Raw genomic sequence first — 23,831 nt, 5'->3', positions numbered from 1 at the left:
GCCCATCAAAACTGAGCGCTTTTTCCAAGCAACCCAGTTTTCACCATTTTGGAGAATGGGCATAGAGGTTGGACTCACTACCATGGTGCTTCCTTGTGGCAGGTGTGGCCTGGCTGGGCTTTTGTCTGTTCCCTGTGGAGGAACCAGACTGTCCCTCTCCGCTCCTTTCCAGGTCAGGGATTCTCTGAAGAGCAGCCAAGGTCTGCTTCATGAGACCCCTTGCTGCTCCCTCTTTACACTCATGCCCATTAAACAGGCCTTTCTCCCAGTCTTTTCCGGGGCTCTTCATAAGGATCAGCATCTCCTCAGCGTTATCCCCAGAGACCTAGTTCCTCCTTTCATTTCAGGATCAGTCACAAATGCTTGTTCCAAACCAGCATCTTACAGCATCTCTTCCCTCATTGCCCTGCAGGGGCCTTCCTACCCCCATAGGTCTCTCCACTGCTGCCGCATTCCTCTCTCTCCCTCTCTTAGGGTATGTCTACATTACCACCCTAGTTCGAACTAGGCTGGTTAATGTAGTCATTCGAAGTTGCAAATGAAGCCCGGGATTTAAATATCCCGGGCTTCATTTGCATCTTGCAGGGCCCCGCTATTTTTAAATCCCCATTAGTGCGGACTCCGTGCCTGCGGCTACACGCGGCACGGAATAGGTAGTTCGAATTAGGCTTTCTAATTCGAACTACCGTTACTCCTCATGGAACGTGGAACGAGGTGTAACGGTAGTTCGAATTAGAAAGCCTAATTTGAACTACCTACTCCGTGCCGCGTGTAGCTGTGGGCACGGAGTCCGCACTAATGGGGATTTAAAAATGGCAGGGCCCTGCAAGATGCAAATGAAGCCAGGGATATTTAAATATCCCGGGCTTCATTTGCAACTTCGAATGACTACATTAACCACCCTAGTTCGAACTAGGGTGGTAATGTAGGCATACCCTTAGGGTTTGTCTTCACTTACCGCAAGATCGATCTCCCAGGGTTTGATTTAGCAAGTCTAGTAAGGACCTACTAAATCAACCTCTGATGGTGCCCCTATCGACCCTGCTATCCTTAGTCATGAGGAGTAAGAGAAGTCTCTTCTATCAATTTCCCGCACCACAGAAATTCTACCAAAGGTACTTCAACTCCAGCTACACTATTCTCGTAGCTACAGTTGTGCAGGTCAACTTTCTCCTGTAATATATACCTGGCCTCACTGTACCTCACTCCATGTACTATCCTACTTCCTCTCTTTATAATAACACTCTGCTTCTCCCCAGATGGGCTTCATCTTTCATTAAGCCTGGCCTGCCCTCCAAATGCAACCAGGTAGGTTAACTTAGCTCACAGGCCTTCATTAACCCATCACCTAGGTGGGAGAAATGCCTCATCACAGGTGGACACTCAAAATCATATTTTTGTGCAATGTTTTTAAAATGAAAATAAAAGTGTTTCAAAATTTGACTCATTTGCATTACAGTGGCACCTAGAGGTTCCAACCAAGATTTGGACCCTACTGTGCTAGGTACATACCCTAATGTACGTATTGGTGACAGATTATTATCTTCGTCTTATAGATGAGAAACTGAAGCACACAGAAATGAACTGAATTGTCTGTGGCAAAGCTGGAAATTAAACCCAGATCTCTTGACTCTTAGTCCAGTTTTTTAACCCCAAAGCTCTCTTACCCCTCAACATGTGGCCAAATTATAAAAACTGAGGTTCATTTTATGGGTTCATGTTAGTTTCTGAGACAGATTAGGGTAAGCGAATACAGGAAATAGGAACTGGAAACTGCTACCTTTTGTCTCTGCAGGGCATGAAACAGTTAATTCTTACTTTATGAAGTGGCTTTTAAAAAAAATTAAACTAATTCAAAAGCAGTCAAAGGTCATCTGTATCGATTGGGGGTGATTTACTGCCTGGGTTTCAGGACCTGTCCCAAAGGCCTAGTAGGCAACTTATATCAACACATTTTATGTCTAATGTGTGGGGACAGGGCATAGTTCAGTGAGAGATGGAAGTAAATGCTCGCAGTGAATCAGGTGTCATATGTGAGGGAGATAATCAGTCGAGATAACATACTTGGCAATTGTTTTGCATTGCAGCTTCAGTTTATAAAACTCCAGTTGTCCTGTCTGCAGTATGGATGTTAAGTATTGTTTAATTCACTAATCGAATAGTCGATGCATTTTTGCATCGACTATTCGATTAGTCAATAAGGCGGCGCTGCCCCTTTGATATGCCGCTGCAGCATTTCAAGGCAGCAGTGCCGCACGGAGCCCAGGACTCCAGGCGCTGCCGCTTTGAAGTACCCTTTTTCCCCCTCTTGCTGCCTCTATCTGATAGAGGCAGAAAGGAGTGGGGAAGTGACTAGTCGACTATCCTGTCAACTATCCAATAAGCATTTGCTTATTAGATAGACAACTAGTTGAGTAATCCTTAACATCCCTAGTTTGGAGTACATGCTTTCCCATGATGCTTTGGGAGTCTTACTGTAACAAGCACAGGATCCATCCCTGCTTGAAAATGTGGTGCAGATGAGCTGAATTTTATTCTTCTACTTATTTTGAATAAGGCTCATGACTCTCTAATGAGTCACTACAAGGCCTATGAACCACCTAATTGCCAGCCAAATTCTAATTTGAGGCATTAGAGGATTTAGGTTATACCTATCTGCCTTGCACCAATTCTCTGGAGACTAGCAAATTTCATCCTTCCAACAGGAGGATTCAAAATGTATATATCTTTGCAGGCAGTGATAGGAGAAATTACAGACTGGAAGGGCCACGCAGATGTATTATTTATTAACTTAGATACCAAGTGTCGGCTGTAGGCCTAAAATTGATGACTTGAGAAGATGCAAAGGAACAAAACTTGGCTCTTACGAGTATTTGCCGTATCATCATCAAAGTGAAATCACAGTTTTCATACCGCTGAATATCTGATGCAAATCTCTCTTTTTTCTCCCCCCATATTTGGTACATTTCTTCTGTGAGGATAGCTCCTGGTGCTTTCGCTATATAAAGTACCATAATATACTGACTGGTCAATAATGTCTAATTGTGTTAGGGTATGGCTACCCTAGCCACCTTAGTTCGAACTAGGGTGGCTAATGTAGTCATTCGAACTTGCAAATGAAGCCCGGGATTTAAATACTCTGGGCTTCATTTTCATGTTCCCGGGCGCCGCCATTTTTAAATGCCCGGTAGCTCCAACTACCTGCCCGTGGCTACACGCGGCACAGGCTACGTAGTTCGAATTAATGCTCTTAATTAGAACTACCATTACTCCTCAGTAGTAACGGTAACGGTAGTTCGAATTAAGAGTGTTAGCCGCGTGTAGCCGCGGGCAACTAGTTCAAGCTACCGGGCATTTAAAAATGGCGGCTCCCGGGAACATGCAAATGAAGCCCGGGATACTTAAATCCCAGGCTTCATTTGCAAGTTCGAATGACTACTTTAGCCACCCTAGTTCGAACTAAGGTGGTTAGTGTAGCCATACCCTTAGGGAAAAACTAGACTAATACAACACTCAGAGAAATCAAGCAGCGTTCTTCACCTGCACTCCTGAGAGTCTGTTCTCAACCTGGCACTTCCTAGGACAGAACTGAAGTGAACAGAAATCATTCAAATTATGGACCAAAACCTGGGCAGGCCCCTTTCCCCCCTCTTCGCACAAAAGGGTAATTTTTTTAAGTGGCCCTGATGTGGCAAAGTGCTATGCCTGTCACTAATCCCATCTTTATTCGGCAAAACTGGCTCTCCCTCCACACTGTGTGCTATAACTCAGGCAGAAAATGAGAACTTCTTACGTGAGTTTCTGTGGCCTGTGTTATGCAAGAGGCAGAACTAGTTGATTAAAAATAAGCCTGAAAGTGACCATTATGTATCTATAAAAACATTTGACCATATGCTCACACTAAGCATGTACTGCATGCTTTGCTAAAATGGGACCTTTATGCACAGTTCTAACTTAGCTGTATATTTGTCCAATGTCCATACTTCTCATTCCTTTTGTGGCTTTCTCAATGAGCTTTGAGCCAAACAATTCTCTATATTCCTGTGCATAAATTCTGTGTTGTTCAAAAAGCTGAGGTTGATGGATTTCTTCTTCCATAGATCCATAACCTTCAACTGTCCAGCAAAGTCACTTCTGAAGTCTGTGAAAATATAAGCAACATTTGAGGCTTGGGGTCATGTTGTAAATTATATTGCCACAAATCCAAGGGAGGCCCAAAAAAGAACTGAATTGGATTGAATTGCATCTCTGATTCCTTGCCACACTTGTGTATCTTTGGGCTTTTACAAATATACAACCCTGCTGTTATAAATGGAACATTCTTTTCCTAAGCCAAAGTTCTTAAAGTCTAGAAAAACAATTTTGATTTATTTTTGTGATTGTTCGTAAATTTCTTATTCCCACAATTAGGGTGCACTAAGCTGGGAGAAGTGTTACTGACACGGGCAGCATTTCACCAGGGCTATTTTTATATAGTTAGAAGTTAAGAATAACATCAGCGTGACTTCCTTTGCCATCTGCTCCAACTGCACAGCACTGAGAGACCATTGAGCAGTGTTCATCCAGGGAAGGAATAAGATCAAAGTCAAAACAGGAAAATAAATTGAGGAGATCACATGAAATCATAAAACGGTTTCCACTAGGAGGTTTCAGACTTAAAAGCTGGATTTGGGATAACATTATAACTTTGATTCCCTTACCAGACAGAAGCAGCAACTAGAAAACTGCTCAGAGAGAGAGAGAGAAGGGGATCATGGACCCTATATATAGAAAGTTAAAATATTTTCACTTTCTTCTGTGCAATCCCCATTGACAGCTATAGGATTTCACTAGCGTAACAGAGCAACTTAGACCATAGGAAGATGGATATATGTTATTTTTACAAGAGCTGTCATTTGATTTCCTCCCTATTCGGCCGAGCATTTACTTGAAGTTAAACATATTTATAAGTCCCACTTCAATGGGACTTATGAATGCCCATGGTTTATGCCATGCTGAATCAAGACCTTTGGTATTCAGGGCAAGGACTTTATCTTTTTACATGTGTCCAGTGCCTAGACCAGGGATAGGCAAAAGGGCCTCTGTTGATCCAGCCCTCGGAGGCCCTGCCGCTCCCGCACCCCCAGGTTAATTGCGGCCTGGGGCAGAGGAGCGTGCAAAGTTTCCTCCGCACTGCCCCTGCCCTGCAAGGAGCGGTGCTTAGAAGTGCCATGTACTCCTGGCAAGGCGGGAGGAGACTTTGCATGCTCCCCTGCCCCCAAACCCTGATTGGTCTGGGAGCAGAAGGGGGAATGCACAGAGTCTCCTCCCAACGCTAGAGGCATGGGTGCCCTGGGGGAACCTCGGGAGCAGGGGGCAAAGGCGCTCCTCCACCCCAGACCAATCATGGTCTGTGGGTGAGGAAGCAGGGAAGTAGCCTGGCCCCCCCTCTTCCAGTGCAGCCTGGGGCCACTTCAAAAATTTCTAAAGTGGCTGTTGGCAAAAAATTATTGCCCATCCGTGGCCTTTCCACTGGGGCTGCAATCTTCATGCGATTTCAAGTTCAATAAGATAAAAACAGCTTGTGGATTTCTGCCTTCATAAGGACAATGATCCAGGCTCTCAGAGGAAGGAAGAGATTGTCCCTGTGATGGGCTGCCAGCGGCCCACATGGGCGACGGCCCGGACCGCCAGGCGGCAGAGAGCGGAGGCGCGGACCAAACCCCTGCCCCCGGCCACGGCGCGGGCGGAGCAGGTCGGCGGGGCCAGACCCAGCCTCCGCGCCTGCGCCAGCGGGGAACCGCTGGCCCCGGCCCGGGGATGGTGCCGGGCGAGGCCAGGGCGGAGACAGACAGCCGGGCGGCTGCAGGGAATGCCGGCACGCCGCCAGAAGGGGGGGAGGCCCAGGCAGCGTCCAGTGCGGCAAGGCATTTTAAAAAGGCCCGCTGACAGAGAGGAAGGGGGCAGCCTCCTCGCAGAGGGGGAGGAGAGCCCCCAAGCTCAGGACGGACCCAGGGCAGGAGCGAGGCCGGCAGATGGCCCGGCCTCGACCTAAGGGATCCCGAGACGGCCGCCGCAGCTGGCGGTCGGCCAGTCCCGGCTTGGACGGTGACCGGACCCAACCCCGCCGGCCCTGGAAGGAGCGACCCGGTAGGGACCGAGCCCGCCGGAGGGGGCAGACCCGCGGGACATCGCCGGAGCAGCACTGGACCTGGACTCCTGAACCTGGGTAGGCTCCCGGGATCGGTATGGGTGCTCGAAGGCCCCCGGAGAAGGGAGGAAGGAGCCCGGGGAAGGGCCCTTTTGGAACCCCTGGGTAGACGGGTTACGGAGGGAATTACCCCCGTCTACCGCGTTGGGGCATGAGTGAGCGCCTGCTCTTAGGGCCCCGGATTGGGACCCGGAGAGAGGGAGGGACCGGGTCCTTCTTCCCCATTCCCTAGGAGGATTCAATCCCGGTCAGCAGCAGCGCTCGCAAGAAGCAGGGAAGGGTGACTGCCAGACAGTAGGGCCAGCCCAGATAGAGGTCCAGGGAAGGACCGGATGGTGGGCGCAGGCCCCACCCCGCAGAGACGGGCTACAGTCGCCGGGTCCGCTGAACCCCCCTCCCCGGCCGGCCTGGGAGGAGGTGATCGCACCCAACTGACGGGGCTTGCAACCGGGGACCCAAGGCGGGACCTCGTTAAAAAGGGGCGAAGGGGTTTGCTGAGCCCCCCCTTCACACCCCGAATCGTCCAGTCCCCCAATGGGTCAGTTAAGAGAGGCAGAAAGAATGACTTCTACACCCTCCGGTATAACAATGCAAAGTGCCGTCAATAGCTGAGGTGCCACAAAGTCATATAAAAAATGGAAACTAGGACAACTAACAAAGGATGAATATAGGCAAGCAACACGGGAATGCAGGGGCAAGATTAGAAAGGCAAAGGCACAAAATGAGATCAAACTAGCTACAGGCATAAAGGGAAACAAGAAGACCTTTTATAAATACATTAAAAGCAAGAGGAAGACCAAGGACAGGGTAGGCCCACTGCTTAGTGAGGAGGGAGAAGCAGTAACAGGGAACTTGGAAATGGCGGAGATGCTCAATGGCTTCTTTGTTTCGGTCTTCACCGAGAAGTCTGGAGGTGTGCCTAACGTAGTGAATACAAGCAGAGAGAGGGTAAGTTTAGAAGATAGGATACACAAAGAACAAGTTAAAAATCACTTAGGAAAGTTAGATGTCAGCAAGTCACCAGGTCCTGATGAAATGCATCCCAGGATACTCCTGATAGAGGAGGTATCTGAGCCTTTAGCTATGATCTTTGAAAAATCATGGCAGACAGGGGAGATTCCAGAAGACTAGAAAAGGGCAAATATTGTGCCCATCTATAAAAAGGGGAATAAGAACAACCCAGGAAACTACAGACCGGTCAGTTTAACGTCTGTCCCAGGGAAGATAATGGAGCAGGTAATTAAGGAAATCATATGCAAACACTTGGAAGGTAATAAAGTGATAGGGAATAGCCAGCATGGGTTTGTGAAGAACAAGTCATGCCAAACTAATCTGATAGCTTTCTTTGATAAGATAACGAGCCTTGTGGATAAGGGAGAAGCGGTGGATGTCATATACCTAGACTTTAGTAAGGCATTTGATACGGTCTCGCATGATATTCTTATTGATAAACTAGGCAAATATAACTTAGATAGGGCCACGATAAGGTGGGTGCATAATTGGCTGGATAACCGTAGTCAGAGAGTTGTTGTTAACGGTTCTAAATCCTGCTGGAAAGGGATAACAAGTGGAGTTCCTCAAGGGTCTGTTTTGGGACCCGTACTGTTCAATATCTTCATCAATGATGTAGATATTGGGATAGAGAGTACGCTTATTAAGTTTGCAGATGATACCAAACTGGGTGGGGTTGCAACTTCTTTGGAGGATAGGGACATAATTCAAAATGACCTTAGCAAGTTAGAGAAATGGTCAGAGGTAAACGGGATGAGGTTTAATAAAGAGAAATGCAAAGTGCTCCACTTAGGAAGGAACAATCAGTTCCATACATACAAGATGGGAAGCGACTGTCTAGGAAGGAGCATGGCGGAAAGGGATCTAGGGGTCATAGTGGACCACAAGTTGAATATGAGTCAACAGTGTGATGCTGTTGCAAAAAAAGCAAATATGATTCTAGGTTGTATCAACAGGTGTGTTGTAAGCAAAACTCGTGAAGTCATTCTGCCGCTCTACTCTGTACTAGTTAGGCCTCAGCTGGAGTACTGTGTCCAGTTCTGGGCGCCACATTTCAAGAAAGATGTGGAGAAATTGGAAAGGGTACAGAGAAGAGCGACAAGAATGATTAAAGGTTTAGAGAACATGACCTATGAAGCCAGGCTTCATGAACTGGGCTTGTTTAGTTTGGAAAAAAGAAGATTAAAGGGGGACATGATAGCGGTTTTCAAATATCTAAAAGGGTGTCACAAGGAGGAAGGCGAAAATTTGTTCCTCTTGGTTTCTGAGGACAGGACAAGGAGTAATGGGCTTAAAGTGCAGCAGGGGAGGTTTAGATTGGACATTAGGAAAAAATTCCTAACTGTCAGGGTGGTCAAATATTGGAATAAATTGTCAAGGGAGGTGGTGGAATCTCCCTCTCTGGAGATATTTAAGAACAGGTTAGATAGACATCTGTCAGGGATGGTGTAGACAGAGCTTGATCCTGCCTTGAGGGTGGGGGGCTGGACTCGATCACCTCTCAAGGTCCCTTCCAGTCCTATTATTCTATGATTCTATGATTCTATGAAAGTTACAAGACAGCAAGGTTAAGCCATAAGGTTAAGAGTAAGAGATTTTGCACTCAGGGCACAGGCCCCTGGGCATGACTCATGGCATTGGTAAGTGTGAAAATTCCTTTTCCTTCTCCAGCAGTAGAGGGGATATATCTTTTCCAAGGGACAGGAATGGAGAAAATAGCCAGTTTTTGTTAGCTATGTAATAGAGAAGTGAAGGGGTTAACCAGTTCCCCAGGGAGCAGCCCCCACCCATAGCTTGCCATGGGAAGAGGGCTGCTCCAGTCCCACATTGGGGACTGGGAGCCGGGAGCCCCACGGGCTGAGGGGCTGGAGCCATGATACCCTGCTAGTCAGTTAACTGGTTAAATGTAAGTCCTCTCTGTGGTGCAGCGAGGAGCCAGCACCAAGGCGGGTTCCCTACTTACTTTGGCTCTATGTGGCTCCTGGAAGTGGCCTTCAGGTCCGTGCAGCCTCCAGGCACCAGGAGGCCCCCAGCAGAGTGCCAGCTCCACTCTGCAGTTCCCATTGGCCGGAAACCATGACCAATTGGAGCTGCAGGGGCTGTGCCTATGGGTGTGAGGGCGATGCATGGAGCTGCCCTGGCTGCCCCCAATCCCAGGGGATGCAGAAACCTTGCAAGCACCTCCTGGGAACCACGGTGACTGCTGCCAGGATCCAGCACCTCCTCATGCTGCTAGGAAAGAGACTGACATCTAGGACCTCTATGGTAGAATTCTCAGAAATGCTGCCAGTTCCACACGCAGGGCCAGGCAGGCAGGCAGAGCTTCAGAGTCTCAATGCGTGGATGAGACGATGGTGTAGGGAGGAGGGATTTAGCTTTATAAGGAACTAGGGAAACTTTTGGGGTACGGGGAGCCTATATAGGAAGGATGGGCTCCACCTAAACCATAGTGGATCCACACTGCTGGCACTTAGTTTAAAAACTGCTCTGCGACCTTTTTAATGTTAAGAGATGGGGGAAAGCCAATTGGTGCAGAGGAGCAGGTGGATTGGACAGAGACGTCTCTTAGAGGAGAGTCTATTGATAGAGATTCTCTAGGTTTTACTCACGAGGAGAGGATGAAAGAGGATAAAGTAAGGACCAGATCAGATGAAAAATATTCGCATCAAAAAGAATCTGACATATCAGAAAAGGGCAGACAAATAAATAATGACAAGTTTTTAAAGTGCTTGTACACAAATGCTAGAACTCTGAAAAATAAGATGGGTGAACGAGAATGACTCCTGTTAAAGGAGGCAGGGGAGGCCCACGAGCCTAGGGCAAACTAGGCAGTTGCCTAGGGCGCTGCTGGCCCCAGCGCCCTGTGATGACGTCACGGCCATTGACGGCAGTGCATGTGGGGGCACCAATCGTGCCTCTGCCTAGGGCGCCAGCTGCCACAGCCGGCCTCGGGCTGCTCCTGAAAGGAGGATACTGATATAATAGGCATCATTGAAATCTGGTGGAGCGAGGACAATCAATGGGAAACAATCATTCTGGGGTATAAAATATATTGGAAGGACAGAACAGGTCTTGTGGGTGGGGGAGTGGCATTATATGTGAAAGAAAATTTAAAATCAAATGAAGTAAAAATCTTAAATGAATCAACATGTTCCATAGAATCACTATGGATAGTAATTCCCTGCACTAATAAGAATATAACAGTAGGGATCTATTATCAACCACCTGACCAGGACAGTGAGGGTACGTCTAGACTACGGGTTTTTGTTGACAGATACTGTTGACAAAGCTTCTGTCGACAAAGAGCGGCTAGACTACATCCAGTTCTTTTGACAAAGCAAGCCGCTTTGTCGACATGACAGTGTAGACACAGAGGACAGTGTAGATGCAATAATGCCTTCTGTCGACAGAACTCTGTCGACAAAAGGCATTATTCCTCATAGAATGAGGTTCATAGCCGTTGACAAAACTGCTGAGTTCTGTCGACGTTATGTCAGTGGCGGTGTAGATGCAGGTATAGTTTTGTCGACAAAAGTCCACCTTTGTCAACAAAACCCTGTAGTCTAGACACACCCTAATAGTGACTATGAAATACTAAAGGAGATTAGAGAGGCTATCAAAATAAAGAACTCAATAATAATGGAGGATTTCAACTATCCCCATATTGACTGGGTACATGGCACCTCAGGACGAGATGGAAAGACAAAATGTCTTGATACCTTAAATGACTGCTTCTTGGAGCAGCTGGTCCAGGAACCCACAAGGGGAGAGGCAATTCTCGATTTAGTCCTGAGTGGCACGCAGGATCTGGTCCAAGAGGTAACTATAACAGGACCGCTTGGAAATAGTGACCATAATATAATAACATTTAACATTCCTGTGGTGGGAAGAAAACCTCAGCAGCCCAACACTGTGGCATTTAATTTCAAAAAGGGAAACTATACAAAAATGAGGAGGTTAGTTACTAAAGTAAAAACCCTGCAAGCTGCATGGACACTTTTCAAAGACACCATAATAGAGGCCCAACTTAAATGTATACCCCAAATTAAAAAACATAGCAGAAGAACTAAAAAAGAGCCACCGTGAGTTAACAACCGTATAAAAGAAGCAGTGAGAGATAAAAAGGCATCTTTTAAAAGGTGGAAGTCAAATCCTAGGCTGTGTCTAGACTACATGGCTCCGTCGATGGAGCCATGTAGATTAGGATTATAGACAAAGGCAAATGAAGCCGCGATTTAAATGATCGCGGCTTCATTTACATTTACATGGCTGCCGCACTGAGCCGACAAACAGCTGATCAAGTAGGAATAAAAGATCCTCCAGAAAAGGGTTTATTTTCTGGAGAATCACATCTAGACTGGCGCTTTTCTCCGGCTTATCCCCAAGACGGAAAAAAGCAGCAGCCATGTAAATGCAAATGCCGCGGGGGATATTTAAATCCCCCGCGGATTTGCAATTGCGATGTGTCTCATTAGCATCCCTTTTCCGGAAAGGGATGCCAATGTAGACACAGCCTGCCAGATTAAGTGTAAAAATGTAATAAGAAAAGCCAAAAAGGAGTTTGAAGAACAGCTAGCCAAAAACTCAAGAGGTAATAAATTTTTTTTAAGTACATCAGAAGCAGGAAGCCGGCTAACCAACCAGTGGGGCCTCTGGACGATCGAGCTACAAAAGGAGCACTTAAAGACGATAACGTCATTGTGGAGAAACTAAGTGAATTATTTGTGTCAGTCTTCATGGCTGAGAATGTTAGGGAGATTCCCAAACCTGATCCATCCTTGGTAGGTGACAAATCTGAGGACTTGTTACAGTAGATATAGTGTACTTAGATTTCCAGAAAGCCTTTGACAAGGTCCCTCACCAACGGCTCTTCTGTAAATTAAGTTGTCATGGGATAAGAGGGAAGATCCTTTCCTGGACTGAGAAGTGGTTAAAAGACAGGAAACAAAGGGTAGGAATAAATGGTAAATTTTCAGAATGGAGAGAGGTAACTAGTGGTGTTCCCTAAGGGTCAGTCCTAGGACCAATCCTATTCAACTTATTCATAAGGGGTAAACAGTGAGGTGGCAAAGTTTGCAGACGATACTAAACTGCTCAAGATAGTTAAGACCGAAGCAGACTGTGAAGAACTTCAAAAAGATCTCACCCAACTAAGTGACTGGGCAACAAAATGGCAAATGAAATTTAATGTGGATAAATGTATAATAATTCACATTGGAAATATAACCCCAAGTATACATATAATATGATGGGGGCTAATTTAGCTACAAGTAATCAGGAGAGAGATCTTGGAGTCATCGCGGATAGTTCTCTGAAGATGTCCACACAGTGTGCAGCGTCAGTCAAAAAAACAAACAGCATGTTAGGAATCATTTAAAAAGGGATGGAGAATAAGACGGAGAATATCTTATTGCCCTTATATAAATCCATGATACACCCACATCTGGAATACTGTGTACAGATGTGGTCTCTTTCTCTCAAAAAAGATATGCTGGCATTAGAAAAGTTTCAGAGAAGGGCAACTAAAATGACTAGGGATTAATCACTTGATGATTCCCTGTTCTGTTCATTCCATCTGGGGCACCTGGCATTGGCCACCGTTGGCAGACAGGACGCTGGGCTAGATGGACCTTTGGTCTGACCCGTATGGCCGTTCTTATGTTCTTAATTCATTGAGCTGCAATGACACCAGACCACATACTGCTAGCTTGGTTTGGGAAAGTGTCCTGCCGTGGAGGATGGATTTAGGCAGGCCTCCCCAGAAACCTTGTGAAAAGGATTAAAGGGTTCCTCTAGGAGAGCTTTATGGAGTTGTGCCGGGAGGATTCCAACTCTGTCTCCAGAAATAGGGATGTGAGATGTCAATTAATTGAATAATCATGTACCCACATCAAATTTTAGCAGTTACATCACCAGCTGATAGTCCCCGGGGGTGGTGTTGGCAGCCAGTGTGCTCCCAGCCCTCTGTCACCCTGCACGGCTGCCTCTCGATCAGAGGCAGCAGTGCGTGGCAGCAGGCAGGCGCCAGTCTGTGTGGAGAGCCCACTGATGACTCTGATAGCAAGGCAGCAGCACAGGGTAGCAGCAGCCCCTGTCCGTGGGGAGCCTGAGCTCCCCGTGGACAAAGGCTGTATCAGCATCCCACGGAGCAGCCTTTGTCCGTGGCGAGCCTGGACCCACCAGAGACAGAGGCTGCTGTGTGGCAGTCAACCCTGCCCATTTTTAGGCTTTTAAGCCAGCACTGGTTCCCACTCCACCCTCCCATGGGAGGCAGCCCAAGCTTACCAGTTAATTGTTTAGTCAGCTACACGCTGACATCCCTAATTAACAAGCTGATCCCTAATTAACAAGCTGTTCCGAGGAGCCCCTGCTTTCTAGGCACAGTGGCCACCACGGATCACACCCAAATGCCCTTGTGGAGTGATAAAAAATGAGAATTCACCAGATGTGTCCTCCCCAACAGCAGGACCTGGCTGTGAGACATCCTGGGAGGAGGGGATTGGGTCCTGGCTGTTGGTGAGATCGGTTCCCCGCTCACCTGCTGACCATTTTCCACATCCTCATCCACACTGCCCTCCACACCACTGCCGGAGACTGCCAGAGGAGTGTCTTGGGAGGAATCCACAGACTGGCTAGAAAACTGGTTAGGTCACCCCCCTCACCCCAGGATCACATGCATCTGCTCACAGAAGCAGCACATTTGTGGTGATGATCCAGACCTTCGGTTTGCCTCCTTTGTCTTCTGGTATGACTGCTCCAGCTCCTCGATTGTCACGTGGCACTACAGGGAGTCTCTGGCGTATCCTTTCTCCTCCATGCTCTGAGTGATCTGGGCATGGAGAGCTGTGGGTTTTTTGCTGCTGCGTGGTTCTGCAAGAATTGATTCCTCTCCACACCCAGCAATGGGGTCCAGGATCTCCTACACGCTCCATGCTGGTGCTCGTTTGCGACCCTGGGCATTCGTGTTTGGATGTGCTGCCGAGGTCTGCTGCCTGCTGTCAGGTCTGCTCACCACACCAGCCACACAGGAAATGAAATGCAGCTTTTCCCTGGGCTTTTCCTGTGCACCTGGAGAGCAGTAGAGTTGAAAGTCCTGGACAGAACAGTCACGATGGGGCACCGTGGGACACATCCCAGCGGTCAAGAACATTGACTTTCACAGCACTGAGTCTGCTCTACTGTGAAGTCAACCATGCAAGGTCGAATTTATCGTTACTCCTTTTGAAAAGCAGAAGTGCCGAAATGGACTTTAACGGCCCTTCAAATCCATGGAGTGGGCTTGGTGGTATGGATGCATTGTTTAGAAATCAGCCTAATGCTGCTAAGTTCGATCGAAAGTCCTAGTGTAGAGCAGGTCTAGGTCAGAGGGGAATCTTCTTGGGCTTTGTGGAGCTGAAGCAAGCCCTGACTAGAGCTGGCTCAAAAATGGTAGTCCAAAAAAAAGTGTTTAACACACACTGGCCTAATTGCTAAATGGAAAAATTCACCCCAAGCTCTTGAGTTTTGACTGAAAAATCTGGATGATTTTTGAAGCAAGTCTAAATTTATCTTCATTTTTGGCAGGAAAAAAAATTCAGTTCCTGAGACTTTGCCATGGTTGGTGTGGGGGAGGGATCCTTCTCACATCCGGGCTGGGCTCCCTCCTCTCAGCCTTTCCCTACCATTTTCACCCCGCTCGTGGGGCGACTTTTCTGCAGAAATGAGGGACCAATGAAAGAAACGGGGTTCTTCCCTTGCTAAGGAAACAATTCAACGTGAGATCCCAATAGATAGTCGTTTAGCCCCCAGAGTCATAATGCTCCATGAGAACAACGTGCGGCTGATCGAGGGTTCCTACTATGTAAGCAGCAGCTCAGAAACAAGGGGAACAGAGCCTGGAAACTATTCACTGAAACTGAAAAGATGAGACAGCAAAAGGGGACTGTGGATTATGGGTTTGAGTGGCTTTGGTTTGAAGGGGGGGTTGAAGAGAAAGAAAGAGTCAATTTTAAAAAGGGTTCATGGTTAAAAACCACAAAGCCTACAATCTCAGCCTTTGCTGGGCCAGACTTGGTAGTCCTTTACTCAAGCAAAGCTCCCATTGGCTTTAATAGGCACTTTGCCTTCCTAAAGAGTGCTCACCCATTATTATGCTGTTAAGCTTTTTAAAATTAGGTCTCCATTTCCTGATGCTTTCTCCCATTTCCTGGTGATTCCTCAACCCTAGTCTTTTGTCCTCCATCTCAGAGGACTCCTAGGTTCTTGTCTCAACCCTGCCACTCATCCATTCTGTAGACTTGTGCAAGTTGCTTTGCCTGTCTTTGCCTCAGTTTCCCCATCCCTGAAGCTGACACAACAATATTGACTTGTCTCCAAGGACTGACTAATGGTAGGCAAAATCCTGTGAGAGACTAGGAAGTGAGATGTCCTGTATTAATGGCTACATAGTCTCTGTGTCCCTGACTCCCCATGAATGCCAGCAAATGGTTGGTTCCCTCTGATGCTTCTTTTTCAGGATCACCCAATCCTGCGGTTTTTGTCTTGGGTGGCCAATTTTTCCGGCTGGATGCCATTGCTACAAATGGTGTCTGGCCCATCTGGTTGGGAAAGTCGATAACCCTATGTCTGCTCTGGATCAGAGCCCTGATCATTCCAAACTAGAATCAAATCAATTTACAGCAGCCAGAGAAGAAACTTAAATCAGTCAGTTTTAGTTACATAACCCCCCACCGCGCACGCGCACACACACACACACACACACACTATCTTCTCATGGGGAAGATAATCAAATTGCAACTACCAAATTAAGTTAAAAAAAAAGACTAACTCTTCATTCCCCATCTCTAGCAAATGGCGTCCTCTCAGCTGTAAGCCATGAACTCCCAATGAATGCATTGTATCTTGGGAAGGAAGGAGGGGTTAGCAATATAAGCTCCGCACTGGTCGGTTAACAAGTTTCACCTGACATTACCAGCTTGGAGTAAAGAACCATCATAGGCGTCAGCCTGCCATAGGTCCCGGAGTTTAATTGTCCCAAACAAAGCTTTCGTGCATTCACCTTCCCATTACAACTCGTCCTGCTGTCACTCCAAGCATGCGGAGAATGGAGCAAGTAAGCAGAGCTCTTGACATGACCGCCATAGACTAAAGGGTGATAATTAGATCAAATTATCAGCGTGCACATTCCACGCATGGTTGCAGAGACAGCTGAAGTGCTTGGGAAGGAAGAGGGAAGCTCTGTGGTAACACAAATATCCCTCCCTTTTGGGCACAGCGAATGTTGCCTGGTGCACCACTTTCCTGGACGCAAACCAGGGGATTAAAATATATGAAATGGAGAGTGGGGTGCGGGCGTGTAGCTCAGAGCAAGAAGCCGATGCAAATACATTTTGTGCGCTGCGAAATAATCCAGGTTACAAACACCATCGTTTTGACAGAAGACTTGAAGCACAAACACCAAGCAAACTCCCATGTGTGGCTTTACTTGAATTCTATCCAACTCATAAAAAACAATCTCCCGTTACACCCATGTGGAGAGGAACAGATGATTCCAGCAGCAGCTCAGTGAGCCAATGCTATTGCTAATGTCACTCACACTCTTCAATCAATGTTTGGTTCCTGGTGTGGCCCAAAGCATCTGGTCCTGGCTAGATCAGATGCAATAACCTGTCCAAAGCTGACCCACGCTCAACTCCACCCTTTCTGAGGTCTGAAAATGTCACATGAACATTTCTGGCCTCGTTTTATTTGAATATTTTGCATGTCTCTCCATTTCTTAGGTTTTGGCTGGTACCTGAAGTGGTGAAACCACAAGAGAAGCTGTTCTCAACATATTTCCACCCTGGCCAACCAGAATGAGTAGTGGAAATCTGACACAAGGGGAATCTGATTTTTCCAGATCTCTATTTGCAGTAAGAGCTTCTGACGAGTTTGGATAAACTCTGGATAACCCTTCAAACCTTCAAGTGCCTCAGTAAACTGGAAGCGGAAGATGGAACCTGAGTCTTTCAAAGAAGCATAAAGGTGCTGTGGTGGATAGGAGGAGTGCTGGCCAGCACCCAGGGACAAAGGGGTTAAACTCAAGTAGCTAGCAAGGGTCTTAGCAGGGGGCCAGAAGAACCCTTGGGATACAGCGCTGAAATCTGAATTGGATATAGATCCTTGCCTGCTCTCTCTGTGGGTGAATTCTAAGTGAAGGGCTGGAGGGAGCTGATGCAGTAATCAGAATGACCATGCCTATCCGAAATATTGGACATGGGAGTGAACTGAGCGTTGTAATGCAGATCTGCACAGATCGTGAGTCGAGGGGAAACGTGTATTTAGTCGCGAGCGGGGGTTTTTTTTTCTTTATTTTGGTTGTTTGGTTAAATGTCTCTGTGTGAAACCATGTCTTCCCTCCCCCGCTCACCATTTCAGTTATAGCCCAAAGAACTATGGTTCTCTGTGGTTTTGATCTGTTCTTTTCTTAGTTGCTCTGTAACACCTAACAACCAAGGATGCTTTTTCAAGGGTATCTTTTTGTTTTGTTACTAAAATCGTCTTTTTTAAGGCGACGATTTGATTCTTGTGTCCTGGGAGGTAACAGGAGGTCTGTGTGTGCTTGCCTAGCCTGAGAGGTTAGCTATCAGAGGTACAGTTGCTTTTGATTCTTTTTTCAAGCTCTCTTGTGGCAGAGGCGCTTGGGGTACCCCAGGGAAGCAAGTCCAAGTGCTTTCTTCCTGGGTTCAAGAAGAAAGGGGTTTTCTTTTCTTCCACATGGTGGTGGCAGCTACTCCCCAAATCTGTGACTCTGGGGAGTTTTTGTAAGCAAAATCAATAGAGGCAAGGTATTCAAGGTTTCTTGCAGGCCCCCATGTTCTGCACTCAGAGTGCCAGAGTGGGGAACAGCCCTGACAGGTGCCCACAAAGTTTAGTGAGAGTTAGGGACATCAGACCTTTATAAGCCTTTGAAAATATCAGCCTGAAGCTTTTGAAGCTTTACTCATCACTAGAACAGACAAGGACTGTAAGTATCTGTCCAGAAAGAAGGGACCCAATTTCTCTTACTATATAGCAACATAAACCCTGTAATGAAGTAATGCTGAAAACATAATGGGGCCTAACAGGTTTAAACTAGGTGGAAAGTTGAACGTCAGTTCCCATCTTGAGAGGGAAAGATATTGACACTGCATCGCAAAGACTGTAGAACTGATTTGTGGCTTTTGATTCAGAGCACATAACCCTGCTTAGTAAGCAAGTAGGCTGTGTCTACACTGGCATGAATTTCCGGAACTGCTTAAAACGGAATACTATTCCGTTTTCAGTTTTTCCGGAAAAGGAGTGTCTACATTGGCAGGTTGCTTTTCCAGAAAAGCCCTTTTTCCGGAAAAGCGTCTGTGGCCAATGTAGATGCGCTTTTCTGGAAAAGAGCCCCGATCGCCATTTTCGCGATTGGGGCTTTTTTCCGGAAAAGACTACTGGGCTGTCTACACTGGCCCTTTTCCGGAATAAGGACTTATGCCCGAGCAGGAGCAGAATAGTTTTTCCAGAATAGCGGCTGATTTTGTACAGTAGAGCGTCGTTGCTTTTCTGGAAATTCAAGGGCCAGTGTAGACAGCTCACAGCTTATTCCGGAAAAGCGGCTGATTTTCCAGAATAAGTGGCCCAGTGTAGACACAGCCGTAGTGTCTGATTGCAGTGAGGTCATGAGGCCAAGCACAACTGTTCCTCTTTATTCCCTAAAGGCAAGTTTGCTATAATACTACGTGGTGCTCCAGCCCTCCCACCATCCCTCTGTGGGGCTGGAGCACACAAAATCTGCTAGCCCAGGCCCCTCTAGGTTCTGGTGTGGGAGGGGAATGTGGGGAGTATCTGTCTCCTTCACAGTCGGGGCCACGTCAGAGAGGTTTTTTGTTGGTGTTGGTTTTGGTTTTTTTGCTTCTCCCCAGCCCCAGAAAAGGTTCCCCGCCCCGATGTAGATTAAAGGGAGTCATGGAGCACATCAAGTACGCTGGAAAAAGGGGGAGCTGGCATTCCATTACCTTGGCCGCCACTCCACTAGCATCCTTGCATATTTCATTCTCCCTGCAAAGAAGCTGTGAGTTGATCAGCATCCTTAGTCACACAGCGATGCTTCCCGCCAGATGGCTGGGAGAATATACAGAGCCCTGCACTAAGGCACACCTGTTTATTTTATTTGGTGCGGGAAAAGGTCCCTCAGCAAAGGCTCTTCAGTAAAGCAAGTTGTCATGGGATAAGAGGGAAGGTCCTTTCGTGGACTGATAACTGGTTAAAAGTCAGGAAACAGAGGGTAGGAATAAATGGGAAGTTTTCAGAGTGGAGAGAGGTAACTAGTGGGATCCCCCAAGGATCTGTTTTGGGACCAATCCTATTCAACTTATTTATAAATGATCTAGAGAAAGGGGTAAAGAGTGAGGAGGCAAAATTTGCAGATGATACCAAACTGCTCAAAATAGTTAAGACCAAAGCAGACTGTGAAGAGCTTCAAAAAGATCTCACCAAACAAAGTGATTGGGCAACAAAATGGCAAATGACATTTAATGTTGATAAATGTAAAGTAAGGCACATTGGAAAACATAATCCCAACTATATATACAATATGATGGGGGCTAATTTGGCAACAAGAGAGAGATCTTGGAATCATTGTGGATAGTTCTCTGAATACATTCAAGCAGTGTGCAGCGGCAGTCAAAAAAGCAAATAGAATGTCAGGAGTTATTTAAAAAGGGATAGAGAATAGGACAGAAAATATCTTATTGCCTCTATGTAAAACTATGGTACGCCTACATCTTGAATACTGTGTACAGACGTGGTTGCCTCATATCAAAAAAGATATATTGGCATTGGAAAAGGTTCAGAGAAAGCTAAAAAAATTATTAGGGGTTTGGAACGGGTCCCATATGAAGGGAGATAAAAAAGACTTAGACTTTTCAACTTAGAAAATAGGGGTACCTCTAGACTACAGGCTTTTGTCGACAGAGGCTTTGTCAACAGTATGGGTTCATCTAGACTACATGGCTCCGTCAACAGAGCCATGTAGATTTGTTTGTTCGGCAAAGGGAAATGAAGCCGCGATTTAAATAATCGCGGCTTCATTTAAATTTAAATGGCTGCCCCACTCTGCCGATCGGCTGTTTGTTGGCAGATCAGGGTAGTCTGGACGCTCCCCTGCCGACATGAAAGCTCTTTATCGACCTCCCCGGTAAACCTCATCCTATGAGGCATAACGGGGAGGTCGATAAAGGGCTTTCAGGTCAGCACAGGAGCGTCCAGACTAGCGCGCTGAGCCGACAAACAGCTGATCAGCTGTTTGTCGGCTCAGCGCGGCAGCCGTTTAAATTTAAATGAAGCCGCAATTATTTAAATCGCGGCTTCATTTCCCTTTGCCGATCAGCCTAATCTACATGGCTCCATTGATGGAGCCATGTAGTTTAGACACATCCTATCTAGACTCAGCCAGTTCTGTTGACAAAGCAAGCCGCTTTTTCGACAAAGAGTCTAGACACTCTCTTTTGAAAAAGCACAGTGTGGATGCAATAGCACCTTTTTTTGACATAACTCTGTTGAAAAAAGGCATTATTCCTCGTAGAATGAGGTTTACCACCATCGAGAAAACTGCTGCATTCTGTCAACTTACTGTCGACAGAACTCGGCGGTAGTGTAGACGCAGGTATAGTTTTATTGACAAAAGTCCATTTTTGTCGGCAAAACCCTGTAGTCTAGACACACCCTAGGAAATTAAGGGGGGATATGATAGAGGTCTATAAAATCATGACTGGTATGGAAAAAGTGAACAATGAAAAGTTATTTACTTATTCCCACAATATTAGAACTAGGGGTCACCATAATAGTCAGCAGGTTTAGAACAAACAAAAGGAAGTTTTTCTTCATTCCGCTCATAGTCAACCTGTGGAACTCCTTGCCAGAGGACGCAGTGAAGGCTAGAACTTTAACAGGGTTCAAAAAAGAGCTAGGTAGATTCATGGAGGTTAGGTCCATCATTGGCTATTAGCCAGGATGGGTAGGAATGGTGTCCCTAGCCTCTGTTTCTCTGGAGGTGGGTGACAGGGGAGGGATCACGTAAGGATTACCTGTTGTGATCCCTCCCTCTGGGGCATCTGGTATTGGCCACTGTCGGCAGACAGGATACTGAGCTAGATGGACCTTTAGTCTGACCCAGTACGGCCGTTCTTATGTCTTATCAAGAAGGAAATCAAGTTGTGATTTGCTCACAATGGATAAGTACCTTAAATGGGGAGAAAATACCAGCTAACAGAGAAAGTGAGAATGAGAACCAATGATCGGAAGTTAAACCCAGAAAAATTCACAAAATGTTAACAACAGGGATAATCAAACATTGGAACAAACTCATAAGGAAAGCGGTGGATGCTTTAAATCAAGACGAGATGCCTTTCTGGAAGGGATGTTTTTGTCCGACATGAGCTTGGGGGTTCAATATAGGAGTAACTGGGTGAAATTCTCCAGCTTGTTTTATGCTGGAGATCAGGCTAGATGATTTAATAGTCACTTCTGGCCATTAAAAAAAATCTCTCTGAAACTCCCCATATTAGAAATGAATGAATAATTTGCAGCGAATAGCATACTCAAAGTAGTTCATTTTTTTCTCCCAGAAAGTCCTTAAGCAGATGGAGTAAATCCAACGATTCTGCATTCACAGTGGTTCATCTGATTTTTGAAGGGCTTATTTAGCTGTGGATTTGATCATAAACAACAGGACTGGGTGAACCCCACAAACAATCACATATAGTATAGATCTGAATTAGAAAATGTCTGATTTTAACCACACACTGGTCTTTGGTTAACACAATGTCATTTAAAAAGTACCCTTTTCAAACAATCATCAGTTTCATTTTGCTCCCCTTTTCTTGGGACATGCTCTTAGAAGCTAGAAAGTAAAATAGTTCTGGACTGATTTCATCCAATTCCATTTCCTAAGCATCGGTCTGTTAATGGAGTTTGAAATGAACATGGCTTTTTATTTATGTCATTTCATATGTGCTAGCAATGATGACAACTGTTGGGATATGTAAATATTAATAGGGGTCTGGGCTAGTGGTAAAGGGTCAGTCACAGTACGCACTGCCATTTAAACATGTTTTTCCCCTTTGTCCTGGCAGCTTTGAAAGAGGGCTGCACTGAACAGCGTCTTGTTTTGTCTTTGCGCTTGTTCTGTAAAAACACTTTCAGAATCAGAGTTCTTTCCCCCTCCCTAGGATGCTGATTTAACTAAAAACCGGTAAACAACAAACAGGGGCAGGCATAATTGTATTGATCACCTGCTTATTAATATTCATTGCTTGGGAGTTCAGCGGCGGATTTAGGGCAGGGCGAGCAGGGCAGCTGCCCCGGGCCCCGCGCTTCCCGAGGCCCCGCACATGTGCCATGGCGCCACAGTGCATGCGCTGTGTCAAAGGGGGGGCCCACGAAATTTCGCTGCCCGGGGCCCCGCAGCACTCTCATCCACCCCTGTGGGAGTTAATATTACTAAATAAGGTTTTAGGGAATGTAATGATAGATGTGTGAATGAACAAACTAAAATAGATAAAAGGGTGTAATTGGCACCAAATTGTTGCCACTCAGAACATTGTGCAGGGGGTCCAAGGTTAACAGGCATGGGCAATAAAGCGGTTCCATTTGCCCCATCCACTCCTGGGTCGCCTGTTTCTTCTCTAACAACAACACAGCTGAGGAAATAGGGTCAGGCAATTAACTGCTCCTGCAGAATCCCAAGAAAGCGAAATCTTGGCTTATGTAGGTTCTACATAAACTTTGTTTTTCAAATTGATTTAGTCTTTTCCCAGCTGGAGAAATGGGCTTTAAGAGCAGCTAATATGGGCAAGATCCCAAGCTAGTGCAAACTGGGATAGCTTCTCTGATGTGGACAGAGCTCTGCTGATTGCAAGCAAGGATCTGGTCCTATCTGCTATTTGCTTTTGATTTACGCCCCAAATGGCATCCAAGGGTCAAATTCATCTTCCAGGTGTAAATCCAGAGATAACGCCTTTGTCACCAAGACAGATTCCCCCCCACAAAGAATTTAGCCCAATAGGGCTACAAAGGCTGTTTGGGCAGAATTTGACCTTACAAATGTAGATACCACTGCCCATCAGATCAATCAAATTTGTATTTGACACTATCGCAGCTTTGCATCGCCTGGATCATTTCTCTTTCATTCTGACAAACTGTGACTCTGGATTGAATTTACACATGAAATCCAACATGTAAACCCACCTTTAAGGAATTTCTGAGAGAGCAGATGCTGTTTGTTTTAGACTTGCAAATGCCATGAGGGAAGTGAGTGTCAGCAACTATTGGTTAAAGACAAAAGCTTCACACACGGCTATAAGAGACAATCAAGTTTCAAAGATAGGACCTGAGCATTCTTTGCAATGAAAAGGTCCAAATTAAATAAACAAAGTCCTGTCCCATTTCTCTGTGGCAGCAAAATACGATTTCCATCCACAAAGTTGCTTAGCCCCCAAAAGTTGAGCTTCTTTGAAAATATTGAGTTTGGGGTCCAAGTAGAGCAAAGTCATTTTGCAAAACTGGCCCTAGTGATTTCTTTGATTTGGGCAAAACTGACGTCACACACCATCACTGGAAGAGCATCTGTGCTGCTGAGAAAGAAAAT

Source organism: Pelodiscus sinensis, chromosome 20, assembly GCF_052426305.1.
Source record: "Pelodiscus sinensis isolate ZL-2025 chromosome 20, ASM5242630v1, whole genome shotgun sequence".
Taxonomy (NCBI): Eukaryota; Metazoa; Chordata; order Testudines; family Trionychidae; genus Pelodiscus; species Pelodiscus sinensis.
This window is presented reverse-complemented; position numbering follows the sequence as displayed.